The sequence below is a fragment of the Crocodylus siamensis genome, chromosome 4 (genome assembly GCF_052110815.1).
Source record: "Crocodylus siamensis isolate JL-2025a chromosome 4, ASM5211081v1, whole genome shotgun sequence".
Lineage (NCBI taxonomy): Eukaryota > Metazoa > Chordata > Crocodylia > Crocodylidae > Crocodylus > Crocodylus siamensis.
In genome coordinates this window covers 132,230,213-132,252,924 of record NC_143398.1, presented here as the reverse complement: position 1 = coordinate 132,252,924, position 22,712 = coordinate 132,230,213, and the positions used below count along the sequence as shown (strand labels likewise).

At 40.5% G+C, this 22,712-nt stretch overlaps 1 long non-coding RNA gene across 3 annotated transcripts in view; it reads right to left on the bottom strand.

Moving 5' to 3' along the window:
• Positions 1-701: 701 nt before the first annotated feature.
• The window catches only part of LOC149866508 (uncharacterized), a 129,659-nt gene continuing 107,648 nt past the window's right edge, over positions 702-22,712 (bottom strand). For 2 of the 3 annotated variants that reach the window (XR_016441909.1, XR_016441907.1), the window contains one exon: positions 13,171-15,333. This is a non-coding gene — a long non-coding RNA (uncharacterized LOC149866508). Of the gene's footprint in view, positions 826-13,170; positions 15,334-22,712 lie in introns of those variants that run through there. The other variant, XR_016441908.1, reaches the window with a different exon arrangement.

Here is a 22,712-nt window from a genome sequence, read left to right as displayed (position 1 = left end):
CAATCATATTTTAAAATAACACTATTTTTCTCTCATATTATGGCAGCTCCTTAGTTGGTATAAACTGAAGTAGTTCCACTAATTTTAATGTTACGTCTTTATTGTATTTCTTTCAATTCATGTTATACTTACCTAATATTCCAGGTGTCATAAACCAACAACAGCTAACACTATTTAATTTAATAAATAAAATTCTCATAGATAGAACTGCCCAGAGCTACAAAATAATAAGGGCTGAATTATGGTTCCTATGCATGTAACAGTTCTATTATTTAGTAAATAGCAATATAAGATTTTAAAAATATATACTTTATAAATAAAAGTTGAACTGTTTATTTTTATTATGAGCTATTTGCTTTACAAGATTTAAATATTTATCTTCAATGTTTTTTCTAGCATAATCTTTAGGTCTACTTGCTAATCAGTTGATTTGTTGTATTAGTCCTGATGGGCTTTCTGCCCAAATCTAACATGGCTGCCAAGCGTGACATGCACGGCTGATAGCAGCAGCAGGAGCACAGCGAGCTCACACTCTGCTGCATGTCTGAGAACACAGTGGTAGAAAATGATGACTACCAGATGGCAGCGCTCAGAAATCGGGACAGGGCCAAAATTCGAAAGAGAAGAAAAATCTGTGGGGAAATGACAAACGTATGAAAAAGAAACAAGAAGGTTTTTATTTAAAAACATAACATTCTAAAGGCATACTTCATATGTGGCAAGCAAAGGAGAGAAGACTGGATGGTCCGGGAGGCAAGTGTGGCAGTAGGAGGAAATGAAGGTTGGTTGACTGTGCCAATTAGGAATGCATTTCGCTCCTTGCTGCTAAAAAAGTGAAGAAAATGAATCAACTGTGTTTTCTTTTGTCAGAAGTAGTTACCTTCTCATTATTATAATGAATAATAGGGAGATGTCTGATCTTTCTACATCTTTCTTCTAACAACTGCTCCCAAACATTGCTAATTTATCTTAGTGCCCCAGTGAATGAAGATCAATAAGACTCATGAGCCCTCCCCCTCTACCCCTTCTGTAGTTGAGGTCCCAGAGGGACAAAAAACCTAAAACATTATTTTCCAAAAATGTCTAGTAATTTTGGGTGCCCAGGCAAAAACCCTTAAGACCTGATTTTCAGGGGAGCAGAGTACTCACAACTCCAGGTATAGTCATTAGGAAATGTAGGTCCTCAGCATCTCTGAAAATCAAGCTTTTAGCAACAAGTCTGACACCGCACCTGGACATTGAGGCAGCCAAAGAAACATGTACACTTCAAAGATATCCTCTAAGTGCCCATGGATACATAGCAAGGAAGTTTCAGACCTGGGAAGAGAATTCAGGAGGCCCTAGTCATTAAACAAAACTCTTTTTCTCTTCAATAACAGTATCCCACCCTCCCTTACCTTTTCTGCTCTGGAACACCTTAAAAACAATGGAAAGCTGGGCACATCTAAACACGCTTCTTTTAAGTTGGCTTAGCCTAAAATTGCCATTTTTAAGGCACATTAAGGACGTGTGTCTACATGTGTGCACCCTTAATGTACCTTAAAAATGGCAATTTAAGGCTATGTGAGCCTAGATTTGATACCCGCATAAAGTAGGTATCCAATATAGGTGTGACTAGCTAAGCTGCATTAGCGCATGTGTAGACGCACTAATGCACATTAACATGGTGCATGTCAATGGACACACACCATGTTAGTGTGCATTAACGCATCTGCATGTGCGCTAATGCAACTTAGTTATTCGTGTCTAAATTTAATGCATCTGAATGCATATTAGTACATCCACATGTAGATGTGCACCTAAATTGCCTTAATGTGCCTTAAGCAAAGGCACATTAAGTTTAGGCATGTGTAAATGCACATGTAGACATGCCCACTGAGCAGCAATGAGTAGCACCAAACTTTGTGCCAACTTAACTGGACAGCTCTTAGGTCTGGAATGAGATGTCAGCCATAGCAAACCCACCAAAATTTTTATTTTCTCCATTTTCCCCTGCAACAAAATAAACAACATAACTAAGGACATGTCCTCTGCTGGAGTTAACTGTCATAGCTCCATTGACATAATAGAGGTATAATAATTTACACCAGTTTGAGATATGCCTCCTTACACTGTACCCAAGTAGTACATTTCTGAATCAGAACCTTCCTATATAATAATTCCACATCTATCTAGAGAAATGTTTTAGTATCACTGAACTGCATGGAGAATGTTAGGTAATTTATGTAAGCAGTAGCCAAACATCATCAAACTGGTTCTTTTGCCATATGTAGCTCTTCAGGACCAGATATGCAGCCTACATGCAGTCTCTAAGTTTGACCCAAGTAAAAGCATAGTAGAGCAGCTCAACTTCTAAGGAATCTGCGTCAGGCACAGCAGATCCAGCTGTTGCCATGCTGACTGGTGTGGTGTGGTCAGCTGCCGCTGTGGTGGTGTCTGGCAGTGCAAGGGGCTGCTGCCTTGGTCACCCTCCCTCAGTTATGCTATTGGATCAGAGAGGAATTTCTTCTTCCTACTTTGCCAGCAGTTAAGACAGTCTAGGGCAGTGGTTTTCAAAAATTTTTCATTTGCAGACCCCTTAAAAAAATGTTAAATGGAGGCATGGACCTCTCTGGAAATTCTGAATGGAGGTGCAGAATTGTAAATGTGGATATTCACATACTTTTGACTGATCATAGTCATCTTTCGTGGACTCCTTAGACATAGTCAGTGGACCCTGCAGGGGTCCATGGACCATAGGTTGAAAAGCAGTGGTCTAGGGAAATAATGTGATAAACTGGTCTTATGATGTCTTGGTAAAGTGTTGCAATATATGCCTTGCAGCATTATGCCAAGGGACTTTACCCATTCTGTAAAATTAACTGCTGCTATAAATCCAAGCCCTGATCTTAAACCATGTGTAGTACCTAAGCCACATCTCTCTCTGTGAACCATAAATTCTCATGATGAAGTGAATGTAGGCACTAAGGGTGTTTATAGACAGACAGGCTCCAGGAGGTGGTGGTGGTGGAGGTGCTTTAATTTAAGCGGTTCTGAGAACCGCTTTAATTAAAGTGCCCAGAGTGTCATGTGTATCAGCATCCCTGCTCTGAAAAATGGAGGCAGGGGAATTTTAACTAAAGTTTGTTGAATGGGCTTTAGTTAAAGCACCCCTGCCACCATTTTTCAGTGCAGGGATACTGATACACATGATGCTGTAGTCTGCTGTAGTCTGGTAATTACCACGCTCCAGCAGACTTGACTAATTGAGCTTGCTCCAACATGTTGTAATTACAGCATGTCAAAGCAGCCTCACTGCACGTGTATAGGCGTCCTAATGCATTTACTTATTTAATATAGAATAAACTAGTATGTGCAAACTCCAGTGTAATTAAGAATGAAAGGATCATGCAAGACAAGAAACCATTCCAAGCCCCAAAAACCAACTAAAAGGTGTTTTCTCCCAATGCAGTTACATAAAAAATTCTAGTTGGTGGAAGAAACATTTCCTGCCCTTTGCCCTATAACATTCTTTGCTTTAAGTGGGCAAAATATGGCCCATGAGCTGGATCCAGCTTTCCAGGCTATTCTAACAGGCCCGTGGAGCTCCTAAAAATGTAGAAAATTTATCTGCACCTGGCTGCCTGTCAAAGATGACAGGACCCAAGGGCACTAGGACCCGGGGGGCACTGGTAGGAGGACCCAGGGGCCTAGCCCTGTCCCACCCCACCCCCAATCCATTTCCCTGCCTTTCTACTCCTGCACTGCTCCAGCACCAGGTGGCTCCTAGCCGCATCACCAGACCAGGGAGCATGGGCCACACTGGTACGTGTGTGTGTGTGTGGGGTGGGGGGGCTGTATGTGTGCGTGTGTTTGTAGGATGAGTCCCACATGGACACTACCATACACATGCACCCACACCCCCCCTGCACTTTCATACACACAGACCCCCACACCCACACCCCCTCACATATCCCAGCCACCCTCCACTGCACATACATTCCCCCACAAACCCCATAGCTATCCACACTCTACATATTCACACAGACACCCAAATATTCCCTCATCACATGCCCACACTCCCCACAGACACACTCGCACCCACACCCTCTTCCACACCCCACATACCCACAAGCTGCCACAAACCTATACCCCCTCAATATTCAAGAGTAAGACTTCATGTTAGGGTATTATATGCAATCACCTCTATATATACTACACAAACACATGTAAACCAGGACAAAAATATTTTTTGAAATCAAATTAATGAATGTTTTAGATGTTTGCTTTTTAGAATATAATTTGGTATTTTTCTCTTTCAGAGATGGCAAAACCCCTTGCTGAAAGGAGTACTTTTTGGGGTAAGGGGAGGAACTTCTGTTGGCAAAGGTTGGGGCTTACAGGATGTGATTTCCAATCCTAAAATGGTGACCAGGGGGTGGGGCACCTATCAAGGGCCGGGGCTATCCATGCAGCTCTCTGCCTGAAATAACTGCCTGCCCCTGCTTTAAATCTTGTGTTCAGTGGGACCAAGGAAATGACAACTAGGGTGAGAAAATGAGTAGCACAGGGGACACAGGTTTAGACTAATGCCTAAACACCAATGAACCCTGTAGGTGTCTTCACTCAAAACACCACTACCTAAATTGTAGGTGCCTTGCCTCAGGAGAGCAATCCAAATTGACAGGCAGGTACCTCGGGATAGAGGTGGAATGGTGATAAGCACAGTATGAAAATATAAGCAGATTAGAACAGAACCCTTCCCAATAGTTACTTATATTTTTCCTGAATATAGGCTGCCATGGGTGGGTGGGTAGTCTAGAAAGAACTCAAAGGGCATGTCTACACATGGATTTATCCTGGCTTAAATTTACTGTGCAGTAAGTTACTTTGTAATAAGTGGGAAGAGGCAGGTTTCCACAGGTGACTGGCAGGGTGGCATGGGGGTGGGGCATGAGCCCCCCTGAGATTGGCCCCCAACTGCTATGTCCACTCAGGACATAGCAGTTTTTTTGCCATGCGGGCCAGTGGCATGTGGGGGGAGGGGGCTGCTAAGCTGCAGCACAGAAGTATAGGAGTGAATATGAGGCTTCTGGCTTTCCCCCGGGTCCACCCACAAATTGTGCCACACCAGACTCAGGAGGCACCAGTCACCCCTGCCGGCATCTACACGTGCAGGCGATAGATTAAATTTACTTCCAGGTCAGAGCAGCTTGCTATGTGCCCCTGTGGCCACTGGGGGGCGGCTCTAGCCTCCAGCCACATGGCTGCCAGCCCTTGAGACCAACTTTAGCCCCAAGTCAAAGCCAGGAGAGGTGGCGACCCAGAAGCCCTGGGGCTGGGCTCAGGCTGGCCCTCTAGTGGCTGGGCAGACCCAGCAGAGAGGCCCCCTGCATTACTGTGCAGTAACCCATTCACACGAGTGTTACTGCACAGTAGCTAATCCAGCATAGATTTGATACCTGAATGCAGGTATCAAATTTATGTTCAAGTCATCATAAGTTGTCATATTTACTGCATAGTATGGGCATACATATGTAGACACGTACCTGTACTACACAGTAATTTCAGTTACTATGAAGCAAATGTGCACATGTAGATGCTCCCAGAAAGGTTTACCTGGATAGCAGCAGTACAACTGGGGGTGGAGGTGGCGTGGGATGGAAGAGGTATTGAGGGATGGAGGAGCAGCAGCCCTGGGTGATGCTTTTGCAGGTGGAGGTGCAAAAATAGTCACTGCTGTAGCAGCAGCTGATGGTGCCACCACCATTGGTACTGTGGCAGCCAGTCTTTACTGGGTGTCATAGCTGACTCTGCTATGAAGCTGTCCTACTATGCTTCCATTGAACAGGATGGGGGAGGAAGGCACAGCTGGTCCACTGTATATAGACAATAACTGGAGTGCTCTAGTGAAAGAAGTACATGTGGCAGGTTTATTCCAGAAGCATTAAGTTTGACCCAGCCTTCTGAAGGTATAATGTCCACAGGCACATGTTGCATGGTGTACCTTCTCCCTCCCTTCCCTCTGCCCACTGAGACTTTGATATTAGTTCTAGCTGTTTCTTGCAAATAGCCCTAGTATATCACCAGTTAATTTACCAGAAATAGTACTGTTAAATAGGATCCCTTTCTTCTTTTTACACAATTATTTATTGCTCTTCTATGGCTATCAGATTACTGTATACAGTAACAGCTTTGTAATTGTATTACTGTTCATAGATAATGGCTCACACTGTGTTATGATTTTAAAAAAAAGATGCATTTGTGCTTCCACCAGGATTTTATCCCTTTTCTAATCCATTATTTTAAATTCAGTGCATTTCATACTTTGCATGCAACCAGTAAAATGACACCAACAGTACAAGGCTTGTATATACTCTGCATGGCCAGCTCATGCTACCAGAGGTACACAGCTACATCAACATGCAGTCTAGATGGAGACATGGAAGGGAATATTTTGGCAGTGTAAAATGAAAAAGGTTACAGGATACCACATGATAATGTACCATACATTATAAGAGCATGATTTTGTTACTCTCTCTTACCCATAGCAATAGTTTAATGTCCAAGCAGTTTCATGGCACAAACAAAACTAGTTGTGATGTATGGGACTGTGTGATGTAAACAGGACCAGTGGCATCAGGCTTGATGGCCCTGCAGAAAAGATCAAAGAGCCTAGAAGTCCAGGCACCTGGCCCTTTGTGAACATGGCAGCTTTCACAGCTGGATGAAGTCAAATGCACCAAGGATGCATTCCTTGACCTGGTTAGTACACAGTGCTCCAAGAATCCTCCTGAAGGTTTGGCACAGTGGTACGAAGCAACTAATTTACACTGTGAGCTCCTCCAGATATAGAAGTAAAGTGTTTGTATGCTCTGTCACACAGCCCTGTCTGTTTTCAACTCTCTCTGTGCAACTTATTGTTTTCTCAGGTGACTAGGGCTCTCAATGGATTTATTCTAGCATAGGTCTTTTTAGTTGGAGAATAAAGTGCATAGTAGTTAAACATTCATTAATGGAGTTAAACCATGGCTTCAGGTGATAGAGAGTAAGCAGATCTTTGCCAGTGTTCAATGGTGTGTTGGATTCTCAGCATCAATTATTCATGATGCTGTTGCTGAAGGCTCTAATTTTACATCAGTGAGAGTCGCAAGGGAACCGTTATGATGATCAGTTAAGAGGAATACAGAGAAAGAACGCCATATCAATCTGTACTAAAGACACAGTTAGCTGTTACATTTTCCTATTTTGAAATCTGAAACCTATATGAAAAACAGGTTCTCTGAAAAAGGGCACACGGAAAACTAAAATCTATTTACTTGAAACGTTAAATGGTCTCTAAAATCAATTTCTTCATGGCTCATATGTATTTCTACATGAAACCTTCTATTTATGAAAAATGTCTGCCTTCCCCTAATATTTGCTATAACAGCCTATCACTATGTAAAGCAGGTATCTGGTCATTATTTGGCTCCAGTTTTTAAATAACTGTACTTCCAGGTTAACTTCACAACTCCCTAATAATGTACTTCAAGCCACTATCCTTAGTAAACTACTGAAAAGCCTGGTAATGGGCAACACATCAATTTGTCTTTGTTCCCTAGCATACTATATAGATGCCTGAAGATCATAAGAGCTTTTGGGAAGGGAGTTTATTAATCATTTGGTGCAATTTTAAAGTAACATGCACACTTATGACACAATAAGAGTATGAACTTCAAGCAGACTTCCAGTTCAAATCAACAATTTTCCCCAATCAACATAAAAATAGCAGCCAAATAAAAATGAGACAGAAATATTGACACAACATTTCTAACTAATGTATTGGACAGCATTTGAACATTTTTCTGAACAAAAATGACTCTGAAACATGCTTCAGGCAAAGGATCCATGACAGATGTAAATTAAGATATATTTTTTACTGTATGATGTGAAAGTAGGTCATGCATTTGGTAAGTCATTTTCTGACTTTGTTCTCTTGATGTAAATAAGCTGAAAAATTTCCTCCTAGTCTCATTTGAACAGCTGATTTCTAGGAGAATATTTTAATTATTCACCAAATTTCAATCTTTACAAATGATAAAGGAACCAATATGCCACTTTCCTTCAAAGATTCTTTTTAGAACAAGAACTATGGAAATATTTTTCTATCCTCTGTATTTTCTTGTCGAGAGTATATTAAATGGTTTTGGACACCTTTTCTTTTTAAACTATTCCATACTTGAAGGACAACATAAAAATTTGGAGCTACAAGAAGAACAGGTTTGTAAGTTGAAATACATCCTGTTTTGTTAAAAAAACATTGTTGGCATTTAATTATGCCATACCTTGAGTCAGTTTTGAATAACGGACTATAACAAGAAGTGGACCTTTTACTGATCAGGCATCTAGGATTAAGTTGACAAGAAGACAGTGCATGGTTGTGGGTTTTGATAACATGCTGCATACTGCATGGTTGTGGGTTTTGAGCAGACATTTAAAATGTTTACTTCCATTGCTACTCTGGGATACAATGATTTTTTTTCAGTGTGAAATAGTACTTTTATCTAGCCACATAACTACCACATGTAATATAACTGAATATACCTCAAGGGTTATGCAAGATGCACTCAGTGAGGGAGAAAACAAAGTGAGCAAGAAAACAAAAAAGCGAAAGAGAGAAGTTTGCAATATGGTTTGAGCTTCCAAGGCAGATCATGCAATTAAAAAAAAAGGCTTGAGATACAGCTGTCAGCACTGCTACCAAAATATCCACTAGGTGTCACGAAGTAATCGCACAACTAGATGAAAAGCAATTATACGTCAAATGCAACAGTGTTCTACATCAATGAAATGCTGCTTGGATATGAAATCTGTTATAAGAGCAGATGCGGGAAAATGTCACGAGTCTCATGAATATACATGTTGTCAGGAGTGTATGGGAACCTGTGCCATGACACACAAAAGCTGTTGCTAATCATACTCCATGCCACATAGTCAATTTACACGCAAGCGCATAAATGCTCTGTTAAAAAACAATCTTCCTAAATCGTAAAAGCAGTGCTGTCAAGTTGCATGATTTTTATCACAGGCCAAAAATAGCATTTGTTTTTCCTAATGCCTCAGCTTCTAAACTGGTGACCTGACACAAAGTTCTCTGTTCAGATGACAAACAAACAAACAAATAACATCTTATCCTCACAGTGGCAGAGAAAAGCTGGAAAGCATGAACCTTAAAGGCTCAGTATCTAAAGGCAAAGAATCCACATTTTCTGTCTAGTGCAGGGGGCTGGACCTGATGATTTTCCAAGGTCCCTTGCAGCCTTACACTTTATGAATCTATGAATCCAATATTTATTACTCATTTAAAATTATGCATTGAGGTGCGCAATATTGTACTGTATTGCACACATCAGAGTCAGTGTGTGCATAGATAGGGATGTATGTTATAGTTATTATTCTGGATTTATTTACCTATGATATAGTATTATTTTTATTATTATTTTAATTCTCGCATAGAAACCTAAACCCATACTACTATACATTTCTCCACTGATGCAAGGAGCTTGTGCAGGCCCCACACACAGCCCCACTGGCTACAAGCCCCTGTTCTGTAAGGAGGTGCACTCTTGCTTCCAAAATGTGTTTTTTCATGAGTCACAATTCACTTTTTGGGCCAAGCTGACTCCAGAGAGAATCCTATGTTTATAAATATGTTTATCCATTTTTTTTTTAAATGATGAGTAAGTAAGGTACATGCAAAATGACTTATTAACAGAGAGAGGATAGATAAATGGTAGGAAAGGGCTAGTGTTTACCCCCAACCATTCTTTCTGATATAAAACTGCAACAGGAGTGTTGATTTCCAAAAAAATTGTCTAAAGTTAATTAAAATATAATTAAGAAAAAAGTCCCCATCCTTGCTCAGAAATACTCTGTACAAGCAAGTTAGTCAGCATTACGTTAGCATTTTAAATGTTTTCTTAAAAGTGGCTGTTAATAATAAACATATTCAGCTACCCAGCAGTAGTGTAACTAAGACAGGGCAACCAGGGCAGACCTGGGTGCTGCAACCACACAACTGTGATGGCAGCATGGCAATACCTAGAAATTGCTCTGCCTCCATGCATCCCATTGCCTTGGGTGCCCAGCTGCCTTGTTATGCATCTGCTACTCAGCTATGATGTTGTGCGTGCGCGCGCGTGTGTGTGTAAGTTTTACATCGTTAATTTCATTTTCTTTGAAGAAACACTAAATTGGTTTATGTTTAATATTATAGGATGAACTTATGGAAATCTTGCCATTGACTTCAATGGGACAGGATTGCTAGATGAAATTCTCAAGAAAACTGCTTAAGTAAACAGTTGTTATACATATTCCTGACTCTTTTTACTGCTAATAAAATTAATACCCAATGATAAATATCATTCATTGTTCATTCTGATCTGCCTTTCAGCAACATGTCCACTATTTACCTTCTGATATACAATAACACCCAATTTTCAGACAATCCCATTTTACTTCCAATTATCATGAATTCACAACAGTTCATAAAAGTTTCTCCATAGTAAACCTCTGTATCCTTAAATACTAAGATCAAAAAATAAACAATGCCAGGAAGAAGAGTGTATAGCAAACATATAATTACCCATTACCTTAGTTTTTGATATCTTAAGTCTAATATCCTTACTACTAAAGCAAGGCAAACATTCAAACCTCCCGTTTAAAAAGCCTTAAAGTTCCTGGGATAATATCAAGCAGTAGTCTATGGAGTCCTAAAGTTGTTCAGGAAGAGCTTGTAAAAGTACATGCACAAGTTACAATCGTTAATATTTCATTCACAATAAATGGATTTTAAATGGGAGTATGAGCTGTCATCTGTTATTAATAACATGCAAAATATTGTTTCATCCGTCCATATTAACGTCAATATTCAAAATGGGCTTGAAGAAAGACACCGTGATCCAAACATTTTTAAGCCCTGTGGAATTTGGATTTCAATAAGAACTTTTTTGCAAGACATTGCTAACTTAAGTGGAACCTCAGTGATAGGCTAGGCTTGACTTCAATTCATTCCTGAGCATTGGGGAGGAATGGGTTAGTCATTGTTTGCCATCTGCTTTGGAGAACCAGTGTTGTAAGGAACCTCTTGTGCAGCCTGTGTAAAACCACAATGCACAAAGAGCGATAAAGGAAAATCCTGTTTTCAACTACATTTTTTTCAGTGCACACTAGAATGGTAAACACTTTGTGGTTAACCCCCCCTCTCCCTTCCTCTAAGTGCTTTCCTCTGGACAGTGGTCTTTGTGGTGCATACCACATCATTTAACATTCCCAATAAAGGTACAGCAATAGCGCTGTGGATAAGCATTAGTGGTCTGCCTAATAACAACTTACTCATGGGACGCCAACCTGTCAAACCACAAGGTCACCTTTCAGATGGAACTCAAAAATCTATGGGCTCTTTCCAAGTTGCCACCTGTAGCCCTTGCTGTAATACACGCTGTCGGAACACAATGCCGCAGTGAAATCTTAACAATGCTAATGCTTTCAGTTTTTTATTCCATAAACAACCAGCCCCCTTGCAAGGTTGCCCCTTTGCTCTCCTTGTTTCAAGTCATCTACTGACTTTTAGGTCACAAGTGGAACCTTTGGAGGATCTGGTATATTCTAAGGTAAGTTGTGAGCATTTCTGACCATCTCCACACAATTCAGTCAAGTCCAAATTTTAATGTTTTTATTCAAGCAGAATGAGACCAAGAGTTAAGAAAGGGGTCTTCATTCTTGCATAAGGCTCAGGAGGCATCAGGAAACAGAACAGATCCCATTTTCTTTGCTTCTCATAATTTACTCCTTGCTGAAAAATATTAGCAAGTACAATCAAAAGGTTCTCCCCTTCATTTTTATGGTCTGCAAGTTTTCTGCCATTCACGTTTTGCCTCACTGCTCAATGAGAGGATGGGTACAACTTTCTTGAGCTTTGTAGGAGAGAAGCCATGGAGGTATATAGGGTGTGTGGCTCAGGGAGATGTCTGTTGACTTGGAAAGGAGGAGCTGTATGTTCCTGCTGGTGCCTTTGATCCCAGTGAGGCAGAAACTTCCACCTGCACTGCCTTCCATACTTTTTTCCCCAAAGGCTATGTTAGTGGCTTAACTTCAAAAGCAGTGCTGGAGAATGGTGTAGGTAATTCCTGACCTGTGGTGGATGGTTAGAGTGCTGTGATAGGAAGTGAAATAAGTCCTGGTTCATATCCCCAGGACTTCCAGCATTCCAGATGATTGCCCCAGCCTGACTTGGGGTTAGTGGGCTGCGCTAGGAAGTGAAAGAGGTACTGATTCAAATCCATTCTAGATGAGGGGGACCCAGAAGCCCAGACTTCCAGCAATCCAGGTGAATGCCACTGAGTTATAGGACAAAAGAGGGGCACCCTTATCACTTGTTGGTTCCTGAGGCTAAGCCTGGTAGACACAAGTTCTGGACATCTCCATTTTCAAACATCTAAGTCTACTATGTATCCCCAAGGTGTGTACGTAAGGGTTATGGCTGCTTTGGCACATACTCAGTTGTTGTGACTATGTAGTTGTGTATGGTTACCCAACTTTTTTGGGATTTTAAGTTCCCAAAATGCCCTGCAGAAATTCCTGCCCCCTCCTCCCTCAAACAGCTATACTGGATGACTCAGTCACCCCTACTACAGTTCATGATTTATCTTAAAATAAATTTTCTTCTCTCTGCATTGAAAATCACACCTCTTCCTCCTACTGATTACTGTCCTCAACTCATGGTAAAGAAAGACCTGAGGAGAAAGAAGGGAATTATCTTTTGCAATTTGTTGCTGAATAAGACCTTTTAGAAAAAGAGAGAGAGGTGGAGAAAGCAGCAATAGTTGCACAAGATATGGTAGAAAAATGCTTTACAACAGAAACATTATGTTTCCTTTCATTAGGGTAGATGGCTTCTACCTTGTTTTTAGAATAAAAGCAGGTAACATGTCACCTGACATTTATGAACAGATTCAAAGAATGATATACCAGGCATACAAAAGAAATGCTTTCAATTATTTATTACCAGCAGTCCTTGTACTTATGGAAGGATCTATTGGAAAAGGATTCATAGAGTTTACCCATCAACATCATGCCATAAACGAAGAGAGGGGATGTTGATAGATTTGCCTACTGGTACTATAGTATCATGTTTATCCTTTTCCTAAGACCACCTGGTATTGTTCATGGAGGCCTTTTTGCACTGAGGATTTCAAATAGATCTCTGAGACTGTCATTGACACTCCAAATTTTTCTAGTCAAGCATTCTATGTCAATTTGCAAGACAATTTCTATACTGATGCTATGTACATGGATACTTACTGACGTGCATGTATAATGGATGCAAAACCTGTGAGCCAGGCTCACCAGGTGTCCATAAAAAAATGAACAATTCATAAAAAAGTAAACTGCCAGAGCTTCAATCAAGCTCCAAGGTTGGAAAGATGCTCAAGGCACTATTGAAGCAGACAGAGAGAGCACAGCAGCGCTGCCTGGTGTCTGAGAGAAAGTCCACAGCACCTTGAAGAAAGCTATTTCAGGGCTTTGTGGCTCACAGGACTCTGTAGCTCCCTGCCATCCTTTGCAAGCTATGTGCTTCTGCTGCTGCTGCATCCCCATTGCCTGTAATATTGCTTGTCTCACATGTATACAGACAGTAGTCCTTCTCTGGGGGTCTGTGCTGAGACAGGGGGTCCTTCTCTGGGGGTCTGTGCAAAGCCAGCTGTGGTAAGGCTGGAAGGGTAGGCTGCAGGTGGCACCATAGTGCAAGCTGAGGACAGGGGTATCAGGGTCTGTGGGTGAATAAAAGATCCCTTTGGGATTCAGCATGGTATAAAAACACTGCTGTAATCCAGCAGTGTTGCCAATCCAAGACATTTTTTTACTTACTATTTGTGAACTGTTTACTGACAGACAAATAGTTTTACTATGTTTGGTGTTAAACCCCTAATTTGAACCCAGACCCTATCCAGGGTCTGGCAAAAAGATTATATTTACATTACTTAAAAATATGTTAGTAAAGACATATATGTCAGTTATAAAAGTTTGATGTCAGTAAAAAGTTTGCAGGAGAGCAGGGAGGAGAGAATAGCTTTATGGCTAAAAAAAAAAAGTGGATCATGAGATACAGGCTGTCTTGTGGGTCTTCTACATACTTGGTTAAATCCTCTGTGCTCAATTTCACTATGGGTGAAACAGGGTTAGCATTTATCTTACAGGAATATAGTATAACAATTCATTAATTACCAACAGGGATAGGTACAAACATTTGAAAAGCCTGAGGCAGAATCAATCTAAGTTATGTGGTTTTCTGTAAGTGGAGTAGTACAGATAAACCATGAACAGAAAACACATTTGGTCTTTTTGGGGAGATGGGTGCAAATCGTTGACTGGTTTCCACCATTTTTAAACCAATATATGTATGTCACATTTCTGTTATAGGTATAGACTGGTTTCCAATCAGTTAGTGTAATGTCTGTTCCTGGCCTAGAAGTCTTCTGCATCTCAGAAATCCTATTTAAATCCTCAGAGCTCAAATGACAATTGCACTGTATACAGTTTTGTGCTGGTCTGCTAACTGGAGCCTGTTTTCACTCTACAGTCTGTACAGAGTGTTGAGAACCTCAGAAGCCCTATGTGCATGCTTTACATTTGTGTCAGTATGCATAATTAAGTTATATATTATTAGACATGCTGTTTTGTGTTTCTTAAGTGGCAAATTTGCAGGTCACTGTGGTCCTTTTTAAACAGTGCAAACAAGCTTATAGCCATATGTCCTAAGTGGGCACCCGTTTGCAGTGGGTATAAATGACAAGGAGACAAAAAAATTAGGACTCTTTTCAGGGACTGTCAAAATGCAATAGAACCATGGTGATTTATATTTATTTTTCAATTGTTGTTGTAATTATGCTAAGGTTGAGGGGTTTTTTTTTTTGGGTGGGGGGTTCTTTCACAAATATTAAGGGTTAACAGAATTCCAATTACAGCCTACAGAAGCAGCAAATTAAAATGGTCATTATTTTGGATTATACCCATATATCCAATATATGGATTCCAGGGTATTTTGGTAGTCAGTCAAAATATGACATCAGACCTTGATGAATTCTGACAAAAATACATTTCACAGCATTAAAGGCTCTGGAAATAACTCCAAATGATTGTTTTGCCATTTAATTCCTGGAAATAATCCACTCTGAAGCTCTACACACTGCATTTTTCAGGCATACCTTAGCATTTTCTCTGCACAGGTCATCAGATCATCTTTTCTTTTTTGACTTCTTTAGCAAGTCTCCCATAGATGGATGAACAGAGATTTCCAGTATGTCAGACTTTCTATTTTAAAAACAGAAGAGAAACAACAAAAATGTGAATGTTACCATTGTGAGGAAAAAATGATTGGGAAGCATAGAAAGAACGGTTAAAAGAAGATCTTCCAGTCTGATTTTCTGTATGTACACATTTTTTCCTCCAGAATGAAGACCAACACAGCACTTAAATACTACTTTGAAGACTTTAGGTAGGTTTAACACATGTATAAGAGGTCTTTAGTACAGTGGTGTCTTTTACCTTTAATGAGGCTCTGAGACTTGAATCTTTTAAATCTATTTAATTCAGCTGCTATAAATCTTGATAAGCTCATTAAAAGTAATTGTTTCAAGACTCTTTGGCATCTAGTAGGTTTTTAAAAAACCCGAGATAAAGTATTTCCATCTGAACTCCCCATTTGAGTGTGGGTAACAAATTAGTCCTTAACACTCTGTCCACACTGGATTTTGCAAAGTTAATAAAAACAAAATAAAACATCAGCTTAATTAACTAAACCACAATACAGCCTATAAATATATTCATTGCATGTATTGAGTAAGATGTTATCATATTCTTAAGGAGTGAGTGAAACTTTTATCTGCAGATGATACCTTTGAATCTACCTCAATTATATATCCCTGTACAATTCACTTGTTATAGTTGTAAAAACACACAATACGGCAAAATATTTTTTATTCGGCATTTAAGATGACAATAAAACTCTATAGTAGCCATGTGAATAAAAGCTCATCCCAAAGACATCCCCATTTGCCTCTTTCTATTAGGCTGCATTTTATATATATCCAGAGACATGTTTTCAGTTCTCTTCAATTACTGATGCCAGCCTCTTCAGAAAGGCTTTTTCCACCAGACCTTTTGTTTCCCAGTAATGCCACACAATATACTGTGTGTTCACAATGGCACTCTAAATCTTTTTGGAACAATACCTCCACTTAGTGATAAACCCCCCCCTCTGCTTACCTGACCCACATAATCCTTGCATGTAAATGCCCCATGCTCCCTGAATCTTAGCACAATACCACAGTGGAGAAGTATTAAGTTTTACAAATGGGAAAAATAAAGGCACAAAGGCCAGATCCTTTAAAAGACTGTACTGCTAAAATATAAGCACTGCAGTATCAATTGTTAGGGATTTGGCTCTTAGAGCAGACTCCAGTTTTGAGTTTTGTGCTTGGGCTACTGGTGCAGCATATGGGGAGGATTAAGTACCTTAGAAGGCATCTGAATGCTTTAATATCATGTATAATTTCATATTCAGGGTTACTTATCCTAAACCCTCCCCTGTCATCACTTTCTCAGTTTCAGCACGTATCAGCTATGTTGTTTAAGAACTTAAAAAAAATATATCCTAAGATCTTCATGTTCTGTTTTGCTTCACCTGTTTCAATATTGCTCTTCTCACTCTACAGTTTATATTGGTAGGCCTCCCACTTCTATCCTTTGACAGAATGCTACCCTCTTTTATTGTTGTTTCCATCGTCCACTTAGGTTGAAGAACCTGTCGGTATATTTTTTCTCATAGCCTGCATCTTATAAGCATGATTTTACTTCATTTCTGTGGCTGGAGATCAACTTCTCCTCATCTCTGGTAACATGATAGTTCAGTCCCTATTTAAATATTTAACCTGCTCTAAAATGTGTTAATCCATCTGTTTGCCTTACTGAACAGCCGAAAATAATTTACTAAAACCCTGATTTTTTTTTATGAACACAACTATGTGGATATAACATTTTTGTGGTTTCTAAAACAGAAGAACAGTCTGCAAAAGTGAGGCAGGAATCATCTGGTTCAGCCTTAGTCAGATGCGTGCATGGAGGATCCATGCACACATGCCCAGAACTAAGATGCACAGAAATGCTACAGGAAAAGAAACTCAATTGTATCGTCTGTGCATACAAACTATGTATTGATGTGGTGTCACCAAGATCTGACAAGCATGGGATTAGGACTGTCACACTATAACACAGGAAAAAACCCTAGAAGATACACACACAAGCAACTTTTCTCATAATTGGACCGTGTCTTTAATGACTACTTTTCTATTCATAACAGAATCACAGAGATTGTCAGATATTTTTGTTGCAACTATCAGAATGTATGAAACAATAAACACATGGTTTGCTGTTTTGCGTCCTGATTCAAGAAAGCCCCTTTGTTGAAAAAAAGACTTAAGGACATGCTAAACTTAAAGAATGGGCTTACGTTTGGTTGAACCCAACAGGACTAAAACATGTGCTTTAAATTAAACACTTGCTTAAGTTCTTTCCTGAACTGGGGCTTTGCTGAACATAAGAATGTAACAGTTCTCAAGGTAAATAAATCTTACTAGCCAGCAAATATTTCCTTCTTTAATGGATATTATGTTAACAATATGAAGCAAAATTAGTATATTGGCCAAACAGCAATGCTGTATTAAATGAGTTCTCTGAAACATGCAAGTGACATAAACTGAAACTAGGAAAAAACCCCCAGAGCCGTGCCAGAGAGCAAGACATTTTGTTCAAGGAAAACACCCCAATAATCATACAGAATGAAGATCAAGCATCTCACAGAACAACTTAGGGTAAAAACAGACCCTGTAGTTCTTCCAGGATAATATATTTTGTCCTGGAATCCTACTGCCTATTGTCTCACTATAAGTACCTGTAAAATAGCCGAGGTAACACTTTTTCCAAGGACAAACATGGCTAATTTGAGTTAATTGTCATTCAACTCAGGGTCAAACTGTTTGAGTAAAAGGCTGTTACTACTCTCAGGTTTTGACCTGGATCAGTCAGAACTGACTCAAATGAAATGTCTGTTTTTATTTTTGGGCCAGGTGCAGACATTACAGTTTTACAGGTATAAGTTATTGGAAACCAGTCTATATTTATAACAGAAGTTTGGCGCACAAAATTGGCCTATACCCATAACAGGACAGAAGTTTAGCACACCAAGACTAGTTAAAAATGGCAGAACCCGGTCTAAAATTTGTCCCCCGCTCCTCCTCACCAAAGGGGAAATGTGTGTTCTCTGCGCTACCTATCTAAACTATGCTGATTACAGAAAACTGTGTAATTCAGATCAATTCCAGCGTGGGCTTTTTGAATGTCTGTACCTAGCCTTGGTGTATTCATTTAATACCTGCTCATTGATTATATTTAAGTGAGTCCAGATTTAATTTTTAGCCAAATCCCCTAGAGTTGGCTCTTCTCTAATTCAGTGAACCAAGAAAGATATTAAAGGTTAGCTGAGAGTGAAAACCAATGCTGCCATTTTAGCTTAAACCAAGTAAATGATTTTGGAGGCCAAAGCTATGAGCAACCAGAACATGAAAAAAAACTTTAAAATCATTGCGTGTCTAAGTTCTGCATGCTTTGTATTTTCCTGCTGTGCACAAACGCATGAATTTCCCAATGTTTTGTTTGTGTGGGCTTGATCTATGTGTAAAATCCTACTGAGCAGTCTTTTGGCAAATTTATCAGTTTGGTTCTAAAGAGGCATTTAAAAAAGATTATCTATAAAGAGGAAAATATTAAATATCTCCTGTGTGTATGCATTCTTCCAGGAAAACATTTTTTCTGTTTGTGTTACGTTGGTGAGAGTAGATTTTTCCCACTAAGATTTATCAGCTAACTGATCTCTCTTTTCCATTGGCACTGTATGCAGTTATGACAGTCCAGGTGTCCCTGATGTAGGAAAATCATCCCGGATATAGACCTTAAAAGGGCTTACATTTCTCACAAGCATGACCTCCAGCCTTGTAAAAAAACACAGCATTTTCCAGGGCCATGGTTTTGCAAAGACACTGACACTAAGAGTGATCCCACCTGTACTTGCCACAGTCCATAAATTTAAACCTTTACAGTAGGGCTACCCAACTGGTGGCCCATAGGCTTCATGTGGCCTTCTGGGGTTAATGTGTGGTCCACAGGTTCTCACTAGGCCTTCACTCCCCCCCAATAGCTCTGACTGCAATAGAAGCCGGAGTCTCCAGGCTCCCCACCTTCCTCTTTGGCTGATATTTCCTGCCTTCACCCCACGAGTCAGGGCAGTGCAGCTGCACAAGCTGAGGAGGAGGAATCTAGGGCTGCAATGAAGGGGGGACTGGGGCTGCACATGGGGAGCAGGGGATCGCACTTACGTGGTACAGTGATGCCTGTGGTGGAGGCAGGGCAGGGGGGAAGTGTCCACATGGTATGCCGGTTTGGCCCACATGGCACGTGGCCCCTGGGGGCTTAGAGGTTGGACAGTCCTGCTTTAGAGGATCATGGCCTAAAGCAGTTAAATTTCTCCTCTATCCCCAAGCTTTTTTGTAAGGGTAGATCAAATGCAATTTTCAAAGCATTTTTGTATTCTCTGGAGTGTTTTGTTTTCATTGATATTTTTAAAAGGCTTTTGGGGAACTAACTAGTAACTGCATAAGGAAAGAACCAAGCAGAAAATACAAAATTTCACTGGCATTAGCTAAGTAATAAAGATCACCATTCAGACCAGAGCTAGATCTCACCTGCCCTGCATTAAGGACATATGAGCATTAAGGACATATGAGCAGAACTGTGTTTCTCCCTTTGTCTCGATAAGTTTAACAGGAGGCAGAGGACACTGCTTGGGGCTATGGGAGGGAAATGAAAAAAGAACTTTTAATTCATATTTTTCTTTAAAAAAGAGACAAAGAAAATTCAAGCTCTCACTTATCAGTTAGTTTCCCAAAGGCCTTTTAAAAATATCAGTGAAAACAAAACGCTCCAGAGAGTACAAAAAGGCTGGAGTGTCTTTTCTGTTTGCAAAACAAAATTAAGAAAGGCAAAGGCACACAGAGGCATGTCTGAACTGTACAAGCAGCAAGATCAAATTAGCTGGGTGAAGTGTCAGATTAACACAAATTATACTGCTCCTGGTACTCAGACTGAAGTTAACTGGGAGATCTCTGCATGGCACTGTGTTATGTAGCACAGGCCTACCCAGGAGTTCCTTCTACTATTATCCAGCTATATCTTCCCCCAGGAGGCTTGAGGAGGGAATAGGGAATCCCTACTTTTTTAGCCTCTTTCGCAAGCCTCGCCTGTTTCAATATTGCACTAACTAGTGCCAGGCAGGCAAGCAAAGGGACCAAGACGGACCAAACATCATAGGAAAGTTATGTCATCACTAATAGCTGCTAGGCTCAATCTTCAAATCATGGAAGGAGAAATTTGCCCTCCCTCAGGTGCTTATAACTTGTACCATGGGAATTTCACATACCAGATACAAGCTTTACCTCAGAAGATCTAGTGTGGTATTTACATTTGACTTTACAGGCAACCCCTGCTTAGCGCTCTTAATTGGTTCCAAAAAGCTGAGCATTAAGCGAAACAAGCGTCAAGCAAAACTGAAAGTGTTTGACGGCCCAGGATGGTGACCACGATTATTTTTAATGACCCAAGATGGTGACTGCAAGTGTTATAATGAAACTTGCTGAGTGCTAAGTGAAATCAGGTATCAATTTAAAATGAGTGTTATAGTGATATAGCACTAAGCGAAACAGCATTAAGCGGGGATTGCCTGTAAACCACCTCATTCATGCACATACAATTTAAACATTTTCTTTTCTGTGCCTCACAAGATTTCTTACAGGATTATAATCTCATTTTTGCAGTAACCCTTTTTTGACCCAATCAGTGGGCCAACTTGAAACAGCTTCCCTGGGGGTAGAACACAGGGCATGTCTACATGTTCATTAATGAGCTTTAGGTAATGTGCATTAAATCTAGTACCTCCATTGTGCGGTACTCTAAAAATGAACATTAGCCTATTTTAATGCATATTAGCTATAGAACATTTTTTGCAGATGTTTTAATGCACATTAAAATAGGCTGAAGTGCATGTGTAGATGTGTCCACCATGTACATGAGATGGAGCGAGAAAGAATGCATGGTAAAGGCATCACCTTGCAGTGTGCACTGCAGTCCTAAGGGTAGTCACCGTTCCAGCCATAGGTGGCACGGCAACAATCAGGCTGGACTGGGAATTCTGTCATCATAATGGGAATGTGCTTAAGTGTACTTCAGAGTGCAAAATATCAAAAGACAGTCGTATGCTGCATAGCATACAGTGAAGTAAAAGAAAAGCTGTTGCTTTCTTTGGACCTAGTATGGATATCTGTTTTAAAGGTCTATTTGAGTTCAAGAAAAAATAAGTTATAGGTTTCTAGGGCTAGGGCCATGCTTACGCAAAGAAGTCAGCTTCAGTTTAAAAGGAACATCTATGTGCTAAATGCATCCAAATCTGCTTTTCTTTGGTAACTCAATATGTATAAGCTATAAGAAGGGTTCACACTACTCATTCCCCATTGCATGTGGTACTGAAATGTAAGCTTTATGAGACATAGCCAAGGTCCCATGGTCTTCAGCACTAGAGGAATTAAAAGTTCAATGTTACATTTTGACAGGTAGAAGTCTAGGTATAAACCAGGGGTGGCAAAACGGTGGATCTGGCCAGAGGCCAGACTCCATTTCCCAGCAGCCCCTGCCCTCCTTGCTGTGATCAGTTTCCATGGAGTCCTTGGAAGTGGTGGGGCTGTGACAGCATGGGACCATGGCTCCATGGAGACCATTCCCAGCAGTGCTGGCCAGACAGGTGGCTGGGTGGGGAGCTGCTCCAGGGCTGGGATCTTGCACTGGTGACAGCATAGTCCAGAGCCAGGGCAGAGCCATGACCTGTTGCCTGTATGCCATTGCCTGGGCCCGTGGTAGACTCCATTTCCCAGCAGCCCCTGCCATGTCACCTGGCTGGTTTCCATGGAGACACAGAAGTTATTTGAACTTCTGGGTAGAAGCAACTGCAGGAAAAGCCCCCATGATCCCTGGTCCCCTGATGATGGACTGGCCATCCAGCTGAAGGAAGTGTTGAGTGATTAAGGTAATCACTTAAGTAACTCTGATTTTAGTTATGTAGATTTAGTAAGCTAGCTTTTTTTCTTTCTTTTTTCTTTTTACATTTCCCTACCTGCATTTGCTCTGTTAATATATACTCTGCTTTAATAGACTGACTGTAGCCTTGTTTCCCTGTAAGCCAAAAGGGTCCAACTTAAGCCCTTAAAATGGAGTAACAGAGCAAAGGTATGAATTCCATAGACTTTGCCCAGGATGGGAGTAGCAGCAAGGAGAGAGTCAGAGCCAGGCCAGCAGCAGCAGCAGCTACTGTTCTTGTACCACCTTAATTCCAAAAAGTGCCCAGGGTGCCTGGGGCTGATAGATGCCCTCAAAATGGGCTTCCAGAGCTGGTGCCCTGGTCCCCCCTGTCCTTGTTATGCACCTGTAATAGCGTATTTACCACACTGTCTTGGCCAATATGAAGTTTAATGCAATTAATGTGCTTGGTTAATATTTGGTATCCTAAAACATTAAATGCTGCAGAGTGTCCT